We start from the raw sequence: 12,916 nt of genomic DNA on the forward strand, positions 1-12,916 counted from the left end.
ACTCATGAATTTCTCAATTTGGTGCTTTGTGAAAGAGTGCTCCCTCCACCCAACCCTTAACTACATTCAAACATCATCCGCAACAGTGTAGATGTTTTGTTGTATTTCTTGTACTATTATGTATAGTATTGTATTTGGTTGCTGCTAAAATAACCCAAATTCCCCACAGGGATAAATACAGTTTTATGTTAATATAAGAGATGGGAAAATCCACGTTTTCACTCTTTTCTTATTTTGTCACATACAGTACACTCCAGAAAAACCTACACATGCATAGTCATGAAGAGATGCAGTGCCTTTATTAATGGCTCCTCCACAGCGCCAGAACTGAGCCACACAACTAAATAGGCATATTGTATGTTTAGAAAAGTAAAATAACACCTATTCTACCTGCAGCTTTCACTGCGCTTCGGCCATGGTGTCAAACATATATTAAAGCTATCAAAATGAGTCATTGATATGTTTCAATAATTTGCTGCGTTTAGCTTGGTTTAGCTTTGAAATTGAGATAAGGCAAGACGGCAAGGTTTCTCAACTGAAACCTGCCTTCTTCTCACTTACAAATCGTTCCTTCTCCTTTCTGAAATATATGTGTGAACTCTTACATTTGCAGGCGCTATGTTCTGCCTCACCATCTCCTTTATGCACGTATCCCTCTTCCTCCTCTTCTCTCTCACCCCTATTGGCAGAGAAAAATAATCCAACTTAAAAGGTAAGTGTGACATTTAAATGAGCAAACAGCAGGAATAAAAGAGAGAGAGAGAGAGGAGTGATAGAGGTAGAAGATCAGACAAAGAGACTGATAAGGTAGAGCAAAAGAGTAAGGGTAACACACCTAACCAGTTTGGTTCAGTTAAAAAAAAAAACCTCATGCATGCACGTTTAGTACAGTTGATTTGGGCTGGTGTATAACCTTTTATTTCAAAAGCTAAAATACTATCCTACTGCTGGTTGTAAATAAATGATGTTCTGTATAACGCCTATTTTACCATTTATTCAAATAATTTGATAGCATAAACTAACAATACTAATTTGAAGCTAAATGGGAAAATAAAGATTTTTTAACAGGGTGGTTGAATACATACAGTACAGTACACTGTAAAAACAGTTCCGATGGTGAAGTCAACAAAACTCAATTTTTTTATGTAATTTACTTGCCCTAAATTAGTTATCTTTTCAATGTGTGTTTAAATAAGTAACCCTTAAGCAACAATGAGAACATGTTTTAAGAACTCATTAATTTGTAAATTAATATCACATTTTGAACGAAACATCGACATTTTAATGCATGCCAGCGCCATTACTGCTGTTAAAGTTAGACTCAGCCCTGTCGTGCTCATGTAGTCTATTTCTTCGCGCAAATGGTGTTGGGCAAAGTTTGCATCAAGTGCTTACCGACGCAATTCTGTTAAAAGTGGTTAAGTTAAGAGTAAGTATTAAGAATCAACTCCGCAAACTGCCCCTGCGAGATGGAGTTCATGACTTTATGAGCTGTTCATGAGCACTCATGAAACATTCATGAACAACTCATTATATGTTCACTTGTCATGTTCATGAACCAAAATTCTTAAAATGTTCATGAACCATTTTAAAGTGCAGTTCATGAAATTTTTATGAACATTGTTCATTCATATAAAGTTCCTGTTTTGCTCATGACAGACTTTTATGAGCAATTTATGAACTTTTCATGATCAGTGTGATGTTTTTAAAGACCTCTTGAATATTCATCTACTATTTGAACATTTCTTTCTTTTTTAAAACTTTTAATCTTAAAACAAAACAATAGTGAATTTGAAACTGAACATTATCTGTATTTATTTTGGTGACATTCATATCATTTTATGGTTTATCTGTACTGTTTGAGAAGCAGTACGAGTAAGTAGCGCCAAGGTGGAACCTTTGGCAGGTGAGCGGTGACATCTGGGTTATTTTAGGGGGGACACTTCCGCCCCCTCCTCAGAAGCAATCCAGACGATCAACCGGATCCTGTGTATAATTATTGCTGCTCCACTTTTCTGTTTTCTACAGGTCAGTACATAATGAAAATGATCGATGTTAACTTGTGTGAATTAGATATGATGTTGGAGATGTTTAGGAGAGTGCAGTGGCGGCGCCAGAGTATTTTTGTTGGGTAGACTATGGTAGGGCTAACCCATACAGTGGTGGGGCTCAAGTCAGTATTTGTAGCCTAGTGTAATTACATACACGCTATATCGCACCCATTGACAGTGAAACGCCACGCGTGAGGCTTTTATTAGCTTTTATTAGTCTCCTTTTATCAGCTAAATTACATCGAGAGCAACAGGTGTGAGTTAAACAATACAATAGCCTATTCTGCTAATTCCACGTTGTTACAGCATGCTACGCAGCAGCAGAAACAAGAAACGTTATATATAGAATTGACACGGAGAGGGAGAGTGAGAGAGAGGGAGAGACAGAGAGAGACAGAGAGAGAGAGAGAGACACAGGTAAACAGAGAGAGACAGACACAGGACACAACAGGTGGCCACTTTTTCAAATGACCCGTTATTACAAAATATATTCAAAACTCACTATTGACGTTCTCAAAGCAGCACGATCCACCGGTTGTTGTGGTTGGAAGCGAAAATGTCAATGACACGCTGCTGGACATCCAGTGCCTTACTCATCTGCTTATTGATAGCCAGCAGGCCCAGGTTGCTGTTCCGTGCATCACCACTGCTGTTTCTTAGATAATTCTTGATGCGACGGAGACAGGAGAAGCTGCGTTCGCTGCCAGCAGAGGGCAGAGTCAGGGAGATGCATATGAGTCTGTGTAAATCCGTAAAGGCATCCTTGTAGGGTCGCATTAAAGCGCATGTTCGACTTGTTGTACCTCAATGCGAGGGCGTTTAAGAACAAATCTATCCATCCGAAATATACAATTAATCCTAGAAGTTCTGCTGTCCCTCTGCAATTTACTCGACTTTTCACTGTGAACGTGATGTATCAGTAATGCATGACGCAGCAGACCCAACGTTTCGTTGCTCTGATTTGTCTATTCAAATTGCATTCGGAGGCATTTTGATCTGACCGCGGCCGCGCTGATATTATAACGCGAGAGAATTTCCACACCTTTAATGTATAAAACTCCCCCACTACTTAGACTATTCCTTGCACCCCTCTAGCATAAGCCCGAATGGTCTCAACCATATTGCGTCAGTAACATGCACTTCAGGATCAGTTTGTGTGTTGTGGACACGACCGGTAGATTTTCGCAATCCGTGTTTTCAACATGCTTATTTTAACATAATTTGTCATGGTCGGGCTAAGGTAGGGCTAAGCCATTTCTTGGTATGGCTATAGCCTACCCCAGCCATACCCTGGCGCCGCCACTGGGAGAGTGTGTCAGAAGGTTTTGAGCATGTTTGACATAGTAACGGTATTTTAAAAATACTAAACTGTCGGCAACAATAGATGCCATTTTCGCGGGCTTCATGCCATTTACTCCACACCTGGGTAAATGTGACCTGAGCGAAGGCTCGCAGGCAGGTTAGCTGCTGCGCACGGGTAATATGTTTTGTTTACCTGAGTGGAGTCTTGCAGGCATATTGCCTTGTTTTTTGTTTATTAACATTGACAGTGTATTTTTGTGATCTCCATAATATGTTATATTTGGTAAAGATAGATATATTGATAGAAAGTATTATTTGATAGCGTTATGTGTTTATAGATAACAACCTGTCCTTCACTGCAAACATAGCTGCTACAACCCGCTGCTGCAGATACACGCTTTACAACATCAGGAGGATGCATCCCCAGCTGACCCAGAAAGCGACGCAGGTTCTGGTCCAGGCTCTCGTCATCTCACGCCTAGACTACTGCAACTCCCTCCTGGCTGGTCTACCTGCATGTGCCATCCGACCTCTGCAGCTCATCCAGAATGCAGCGGCTCGTCTGGTCTTCAACCTTCCTAAATTCTCCCACAACACTCCGCTCCTCCGCTCCCTCCACTGGATTCCGGTAACTGCTAGAATCCACTTCAAGACAATGGTACTTGCGTACCATGCTGCGAATGGATCTGGCCCTTCCTACATCCAGGACATGGTTAAACCGTACACCCCAGCACGTGCACTCCGCTCTGCATCAACCAAACGGCTCGCTGCACCCTCGCTGCGAAGGGGACCCAAGTTCCCATCAGCAAAAACACGTGGGTTTGCTATCCTGGCTCCAAAATGGTGGAATGAGCTCCCCATTGACATCAGGACAGCAGAAAGCTTACACACCTTCCGGCGCAGACTGAAAACTCATCTCTTTCGACTCCACTTCGAGCGATAGAACTATTAACAAAGCACTTATATACTAATAAAGGACTGGCTTATCTAAAGCCAGTTGAGTAGCACTTAAAATGTTTTTGCTCTATGAAACCTGATGTACTTATATGATTCTGTTTTCTTCAAGTTTGTATTTTGTTGGTCGAACGCACTTATTGTAAGTCGCTTTGGATAAAAGCGTCAGCTAAATGCAACGTAATGTAATAATTTATATTGACTATGTTGAATTTCTCCTTGAGATACAGTAATTGACTGTGACAGACAGATAACTTAAATGGAGAAATGTGATGTTTGTAAAGTTCAGCTATTTGAATGTAACTGTGTACTTTGAATTTTGAATAAGAAGCATTCCAGACGATCAACCGGATCCTGTGTATAATTATTGCTGCTGCACTTTTCTGTTTTCTACAGAAATCATTTATTGTTGCTGTGGTACCCAAGCTTTTGGGACCCGTAACAACATTATTTGTGCAGCTGAGGGTCAAGAACTGCTTAAAATAGTGATAGGATTAATTGTAGTGCTCCACCTGTATACATGTATGTTTGTTTGTTTGTTTGTTAATTTTAGTAAAGTTCCATTGTGATTGACATAATTGTTGTTTTCTATGGTTGCCAATTGACCCACAGTCAATGGTTCATGAACAGTTCATGTACATGAACAGTTCATAGCCAGCCATTGAATTATATTCAGTGACTGGGTATGTTCATGAATGGTTCATGAAGTTGTTATGAACAGTTCTTGATATGTTCATGAACAATTCTTGAAATGTTCTTGGTTGAAAACTGAATATCCCTACACACTCACTGAAAACTCAATTTCATGAATTGTTCATGAACCTGCCTAAAACCATATTCCATGAATTGTTCATGAACCATTCCAGCACAGGAGTTTCATGAGTAGTTCATGAACTGCCCTAGTGCCATTTAATGTTCATGACACTTTCATGAACAGTTCATCAACTTTGTTATGAGCTGTTTATGAGCTGTTTATGAGCTGTTCATGAATATGGTTCAATGATATTTCATGAACTTTTCATGAACAGTTCACTATCATCTCACTGGGGTGTTCCCCTATGCCGCTCTAAACGTTGGCCCGTGTTCCGGATTAACTGGTTCCCCGATCAACTGGTTGACAGATGTGGAGGCGTGGCCTTCGACTGAAATACACATTTCGATCGCTTCTTCTGTCGTTTACATACATCTGTTGGTATATTTGGCTGGATAGGAACACTTTGATGCACATTCAGTACCAGTGTGTGAGGTTGTGGTTACGATGGCGATATCCGGACGCGAACAGCGAGGACTACAAAAAGAAAAACGAGTTGACTGGGGATGTCTGTTCAAAACATTGCGAGCTCCAATAAATCATTTAAACCAGCTATTGTTGCCAGACTTATTACTGAATATCGTTCTTAATGTGATACCAAGTCCATCTGAGACCTGTGTACACCTTCAGACAGCCTCCAAGTGAAGCACACGTTGTTTACTCACAGTTTGAAAGCAGCGTGTCTTCAGCTGTGTTAAGCTGTGATCCGCTCGAATAAATCCTTAAAACCCGCTATTGTTGCCCGACTTATCACTGAATATCGTTCCTAATGAAAATAACAAAAAAGTTCATGCTGGACTCAAACCCGAGTCCCGATACCACGGTAAAACTAACACTTATGACAACATAATGTGGGCTCGCAGGCTGATAAACTAAGATATCTGATCTCGGTGGGTCTTAATGAGGCTTGATACAGACCTCAGTCAGTAGCCTATACTATATTATAATATGTATATTATATGGCTTAAAGTGTACATACATTCGCTCACATTATAAATGATGGTCGGGTTGCATTTTTCTGGAACTTTTTAACAAGTTTAATCTAAAATATTATAGTGTGGTGGTTCGATACGTCGTGTTGATCCGTGGCACACTCATAACGCGCAGGGCTGGAGTGACTTTTGCTGTTGGGACTCGGGTTTGAGTCCAGCATGAACTTTTTTGTTATTTTCATGTCGATGGACACTGAATATTATGTAGTTTGAATAGAGGATTCCTAATATTGTTTGCCGAGACCAACATTAATGACCCATCAGCATTTTAAAGTCTAAATATCCCTGCACATGCATCAATGACATTTCTGCTGCTATCTTTGAAAAACGAGTTAACAGTCACATGTTATCTGGATCAGTGCTGCAGAATGCCGTTTTTATAAGGGATACATGTGTGTTTGTCTTTCATATTAAACATGATCGCTGGTAGATAGCCACAGAAGTCGTAACACAGTTTAACCTGGGCGGATCCCATTTTCCCATGGGTGGATGCCATGACCCTGGGCGAATCACAGTTTACCTGAGAGGATCACAGCTTAACACAGCTGAAAACTTCTCCACGCTGCTTTCAAACTGTGAGTAAACAACGTACGCTTCACTTGGAGGCTGTCTGAAGGTGTACACAGGTCTCAGATGGACTTGGTATCACATTAAGAATGATATTCAGTAATAAGTCTGGCAACAATAGCTGGTTTAAATGATTTATTGGAGCTCGCAATGTTTTGAACAGACATCCCCAGTCAACTCGTTTTTATTTTTGTAATCCTCGCCATTCGCGTCCGGATATCGCCATCGTAACCACAATCTCACACACTGGTACTGAATGTGCATCAAAGTGTTCCTATCCAGCCAAATATACCAAAAGATGTATGTAAACGACAGAAGAAGCGATCGAAATGTGTATTTCAGTCGAAGGCCTCGCCTCCACATCTGTCAACCAGTTGATCGGGGAACCAGTTAATCCGGAACACCTGGCACCGTGATGCGACCGCGGGGCTCAGAGGCTCTCCTGCCGTGCATGTTGTGCGTTAAAATACCTCCGTTAAAACTATTCCCTACTAATTTATTATAACACAGCGGTTAGAGTAAGTTACTAATGCGCCTATTTGATATGAATTCCTCTGTATGTATTTCACCGTTTATTAGCAATAAATTATCTTTAATTTAAACTCATAGTCTGCAGTTACAGCATCGAGTTGTTGTTATACAAAATTAAGTGCAAACTATATTTTTCATGCTTATGCAACGCTATAGATGCACATCCATGTTGGAAACTATAGGTTACTTACGTAACCCCAGGCCTCAGAGTAACATGAAGTGAGATGTCTCACTATGGGATGCGCCTCATCGCGGAGCAAACAGAAGCATCAATCTCATTACGCCAATCCTGATTGACTGGTGATCTTGACGTCAGCGTCAGGGGAAATCACCCCCTATAAGTAGCTTGCGCCACGACTCATGCGTCATTCAAAATAAGCACCTCTTCTCGCTTCACCATAGCAAGGAGGGCCGTCTGGTGAGACATCTCACTTCATGTTACTCTGAGCACTGGGGTTACGTAAGTAACCTATAGTTCTCATTCATAATACTCCGTTCGATGTCTCACTATGGGAAATTGTAGCTCCCGTATTGCCAGACGAGCTTATCTCGAAAATCACCGAGTCCCGACTCAACAAGGTGCCCAGCACTGCTCGGGCCACGCTTGGAGCAGAGACGTCTAGCCTGTAAAAGCGGACAAAAGTGAGCGGCGAGGACCAGCTCGCCGCTGCACAGATGTCTTGGATGCAGTGGCGAAGCGTGTCTATCACAACTGGACCTTCTGTAGGCCTTCTCAGGACACCTCCACTGTCAGTACAGGAAGTGCACGCTAAGAATTCCAAAATAAAATCACCACTACAGTGCCACTTTCCAAATAGGAAATGCACGCAAATACAAAATAAAATCGGATCGTGACACTTAATATAATACATATGTATATATGTATATATCTATATATATATATAGATATATATATATATATATAGATATATACGGACATCTTGTATTGTAGTTACTATCAGTACAGCCGCAGCGCCACTTTCAGAACAGGAAATGCACGCAAATACAAAATAAAATCGTACTGACACTTATTATATACATAAAGTATATAGATATATATAAAAATAGGGACACCTTGTATTGTTTACGCTCAGTACAGCACCACTTTCCGAACAGGAAATGCCCGCTAATACAACATAAAATAGCACTGACACTTATTATCTATATATATATCTATAGATATATAGATATATATATTTATATATATAAATACGACATCTTGTATTTTAGTTACACCCGCTAGACAACAGTGGAAGGTTCGAGAAACAACCGTGTTTGCCGGGTGCACCGCGGCGGAGGTGGAGAGGTTCCAGCTGGGAATCTCCACCCCGCTGCGGGACCCGTGGGACCCCTGGACGGTGCGTCTTGGTCACGCTTCATATCGGCCGGCACGGAGGCCCTCCGACAGTGGGTCGCGTTTGCCATTCGATCAGTGAGAGGAGAGGAGAAGAATGCAACAACAATTGTCAAAATCCGTTAATATATGGATGAGTGTGGGGGGGGGGGGGGGGGGGGGGGGCTGGACACAGGCCGTGGGGGGACACCCGAGACCGGGTAATGTCCCCGGTAGAAACCGGGTGAAATAACCTAAAAAATCAACCTGATCTCACCAGAATGCATGACTCCACCACGACTCCTTAACACCGCATTGCGTGGTGGAGTCACGAACTTTGTTACAATAACGTGTCGGCACCACGCAAACAACCCCAATGTAAAGTGAATGAGGCTCCTTTGTCGTGGTGCACACACGCATTTCTACAACGTCCTGCAGTGAGCTTTTATTTTATAAAACGTTTTTAAAATCTACTTTATAGCTTGTAGTAACTCACGGGAGGCTTCTTTTATTTTATTTGTATTCATAATAATTTTTATTTTTCGTCAGAATGTATTATGGTGCATTAGTTACGAATTTTTGGTCTCAAAAAACAATGCATTGTGTGTAATACAACTGTGATTTTTATTAAATTAGTTAGTTTTTAAGGAAGGCCAGAGCTTCAGCTGTGTCAAATTGATTGTTCCCTTTAGTTAACGTTTTTTAAAAGAACATTATATTCCGATTTGATAATGTCCCCTTTATTGTATTACGGAGAGCAATGTGAGCGTCCATTCCCATTGGATAACGCAGGATTTTACACCCGGAAGTAAGTATACTCTTTACTGTCGATTGATTTTACAGTGATATCTGCACGACTCATCAACTCAAAAACACCAGATTATCCTTGTTGATTACACAACATTGGTTGGTTTAAATTGTGTACAATGCTTTTGTAATATTCCCCTTCGATTCGGAGAAACAAATATTTGTTCAGTTTAGGATGGCCGAAGACACTACACTACCCAGAATCCTCAGCTATTGTCTGCGTTGCCTCAAGCTCTGTGATTGGTTGACTCCATTCCATATGAAAAAAACGTTTCGTAAAAGATAAATCATACTTTATTCAGCAGTGCTTGCTTTACTCTTTGAAAGTCATCACATGAATGCATTGTAATAAATGGTTTGGCTGCATTAAATATTACACATCTGTCGTAGTTCTGTATTTGTATTTATCTACAGAGATCTGGCTCAGAATAGACCGGAAACTATTCTTTTACCGTTCTGTTTTAATTTCACAATAAAGTTAGTAGTAACAATTTGTTTTGATATTATTGTTTTTTATTAACTACTCATGTTAATACCATATTTTCTGTGTTGCTGTGGGGTTTTTCCATCGCTTTTGTGTTACAAATATCAAAACAATAACTAAATATATCCGTCGTAAACTAAACCAGAAACAGCAGTATATTTTATTTTGTTAACACTGTAAACTTGACAGATTTTTAACCCAAACCACCTACTGGTTAAAGCACGTTATTACACGTTTAGAGTAATATTGAAATCTTGAAAAGGGATGTCCAAAATAGCAATTATATACAGTTTTTAATTAACTATTTGTAGAGAATAACGAGTAATGTATATACTTTATAGGGATCTGAAGATACATATTTAGTCTTCTCAAGCACCAACAATCATTACATTACATTACATTGCATTTAGCTGACGCTTTTATCCAAAGCGACTTACAATAAGTGCGTTCGACCAACAAAATACAAGCTTGAAGAAAACAGAATCATAAAGTACATCAGGCTTCATAGAGCAAAAACATTTCAAGTGCTACTCAACTGGCTTTAGATAAGCCAGTCCTCCAATCAAATATCTCTCCTGATTGTTGGCACTTGACAATCACCTTCCCTGAATTTTACTCAGGTGTAACTAAAGTCTGCTTTAAGCGTTATTTATATTTCACATCATTAATCAGAATTTGTAAAGTAACTAAAATAAATGTAGTGGAGTAAAAATACCTGGTTAACCTTAAAGAAAGCCCTCAGGATTATAAAAGACCCCCATCACCCCAGCCACAAACTGTTCTGTCTGCTGCCATCTGGCACAACAGCCGCATTCTAGGAGAGGATGTGGCTGTTGTGGAGGACTACAGTACCTGGGAGTGCACTTATGGGCTGAACTGGAGGATCAACACTGACGCTGTGTACAAGAAGGGGATGAGCAGACTCTATTTTCTGAGGAAGCTGTAATCCTTCCACGTGTGCAGCAAGATGCTGGAGATCTTCTAGTCTGTTTTGGCCAGTGCACTCTTCTTTGCTGCGGTCTGCTGGGGGGGGGGGGGGCAGCATCAGAGCCGGTGACACCAGCAGGATCAATAAAGTGATCCGGAAAGCTGGGTCTGTCATCGGCATCAAGCTGGACCCCTTTGAAGCTGTGGTGGAGAGGAGGACACTGAACAGGCTGTTGTCCATGATGGATAACCCCACCCATCCTCTCCACCTGCAGCTGGACAGTCAACGGAGCTCCTTCTCCAACAGACTGCTGCAGCTCCGCTGTCACAAGGACCGATACAGGAACACATTCCTGCCCACTGCCATAACTCTGTACAATAAATCACCTCTGGCTGGAAGAGAACTCTCTGCTCCGTTTCTCTAATACAACCTCGCTGTACATTGTACACATATATAATCTGTTCAATATTTGATATTCCATTGTCATGGGGGGGTAGGAGACGTTCGATTCCTGTTTTGAATAGTGTGCCGTCGATGGGTTTCATTCCATTTCAAAATGCTGTTTGTCGCTCGTAAACTTCACCATTGTCAAGCAAAGCACATGGTGTAGTCCCAAACGATAGCTGAGGATTCTGGGTAGTGTAGTGTCTTCGGCCATCCTAAACTGAACAAATGTTTGTTTCTCCGAATCGAAGGGGAAAATTACAAAAGCATTGTACACAAATTAAACCAATCAATGTTGTGTAATCAACAAGGATAATCTGGTGTTTTTTAGTTGATGAGTAGTGCAGATATCACTGTAAAATCAATCGACAGAGAATACTTACTTCCGGGTGTAAAATCCTGCGTTATCCAATGGGAATGGATGCTCACATTGCTCTCCGTAATACAATAAAGGGGACATGATCAAATCGGAATATAATGTTCTTTTAAACAACGTTAACTAAAGGGAACAATCTATTTGACACAGCTAAAGCTCTGGCCTTCCTTAAAAACAAACTAATTTAATACAAATCACAGTTGTATTACACACAATGCACTGGTTTTTGAGAACACAAATTCGTAACTAATGCACCATAATACATTCTGTCGAAAAATAAAAATTATTATGAATACAAATAAAATAAAAGAAGCCTCCCGTGAGTTACTACAAGCTATAAAGTAGATTTTAAAAACGTTGTATAGAATAAAAGCTCACTGCGGGACGTTGTAGAAATGCGTGTGTGCACCACGACAAAGGAGCCTTATTCACTTTACATTGGGGTTGTTTGCGTGGTGCAGACACGTAAATGTAACAAAGTTCGTGACACCACCACGCAATGCGGTGTTAAGGAGTCGTGGTGGAGTCACGCATTCTGGTGAGATCAGGTTGTAAAAAATAATAAAACCGGGGAAAAGTGGAAAAAAGTGTCCGAAAATAGGCACTCGTGAGGAGGGCAGAGTCCCCTGTCAACTCCCGTTACATATCTCCATGGTGTCATTTGAGCGAAAAACTTTTACGAGAACCAGGCTGGGGGGGTCAAAAGGGCTTGACCAAGGCCGACCCAAAGTGCACGGTGGTCGGACTCATCACCTCCGTGATGAGTCTCCATTGTGATTTGAAAACTTCCATCAAACGAGTCCTTCGGTGGGCGGGGAAAAAACGCGTCAGAATCGTCACTTCCTGTACTGACAGTGGAGGTGTTCTGAGAGTGGAGGTCTGCACCGGAACTGTCCTGAGAGTGGAGGTCTGCAGGCAGGCTCCCATGGAACTAACGGGCCTTCTAGCATACCCTGCACCGTGGGAAACTCCGAAAGAATACGCACATTGGCTACAAATCAATATATGATTGGTTGATCAAACTGTCAATCAGAGTGTTCGCTCTCATTCAGTTCAACGACCAGGGCCTTCTATCAAGGATACAGAATACCCACAGACGCAGAAACAGATCTGATTGGTTGCATTTCTTTTCTAAAAAATGCGTAGTGCAAGGTCCGAGAAGGACAAACAAAACCACGTAACACTGTTTATTACAGATCAACAACACAGATATGATTGTCATTTATAAAATGTATTTACATTTTATTACATTTTATTAAATTGGATTTATATAATTAAATCGATAAATGTATTTTTTTTATCTGAGTTATCAGGGTATTCTCTGAATACCTTGAAG

Source organism: Pseudochaenichthys georgianus, chromosome 13, assembly GCF_902827115.2.
Source record: "Pseudochaenichthys georgianus chromosome 13, fPseGeo1.2, whole genome shotgun sequence".
NCBI lineage: Eukaryota > Metazoa > Chordata > Actinopteri > Perciformes > Channichthyidae > Pseudochaenichthys > Pseudochaenichthys georgianus.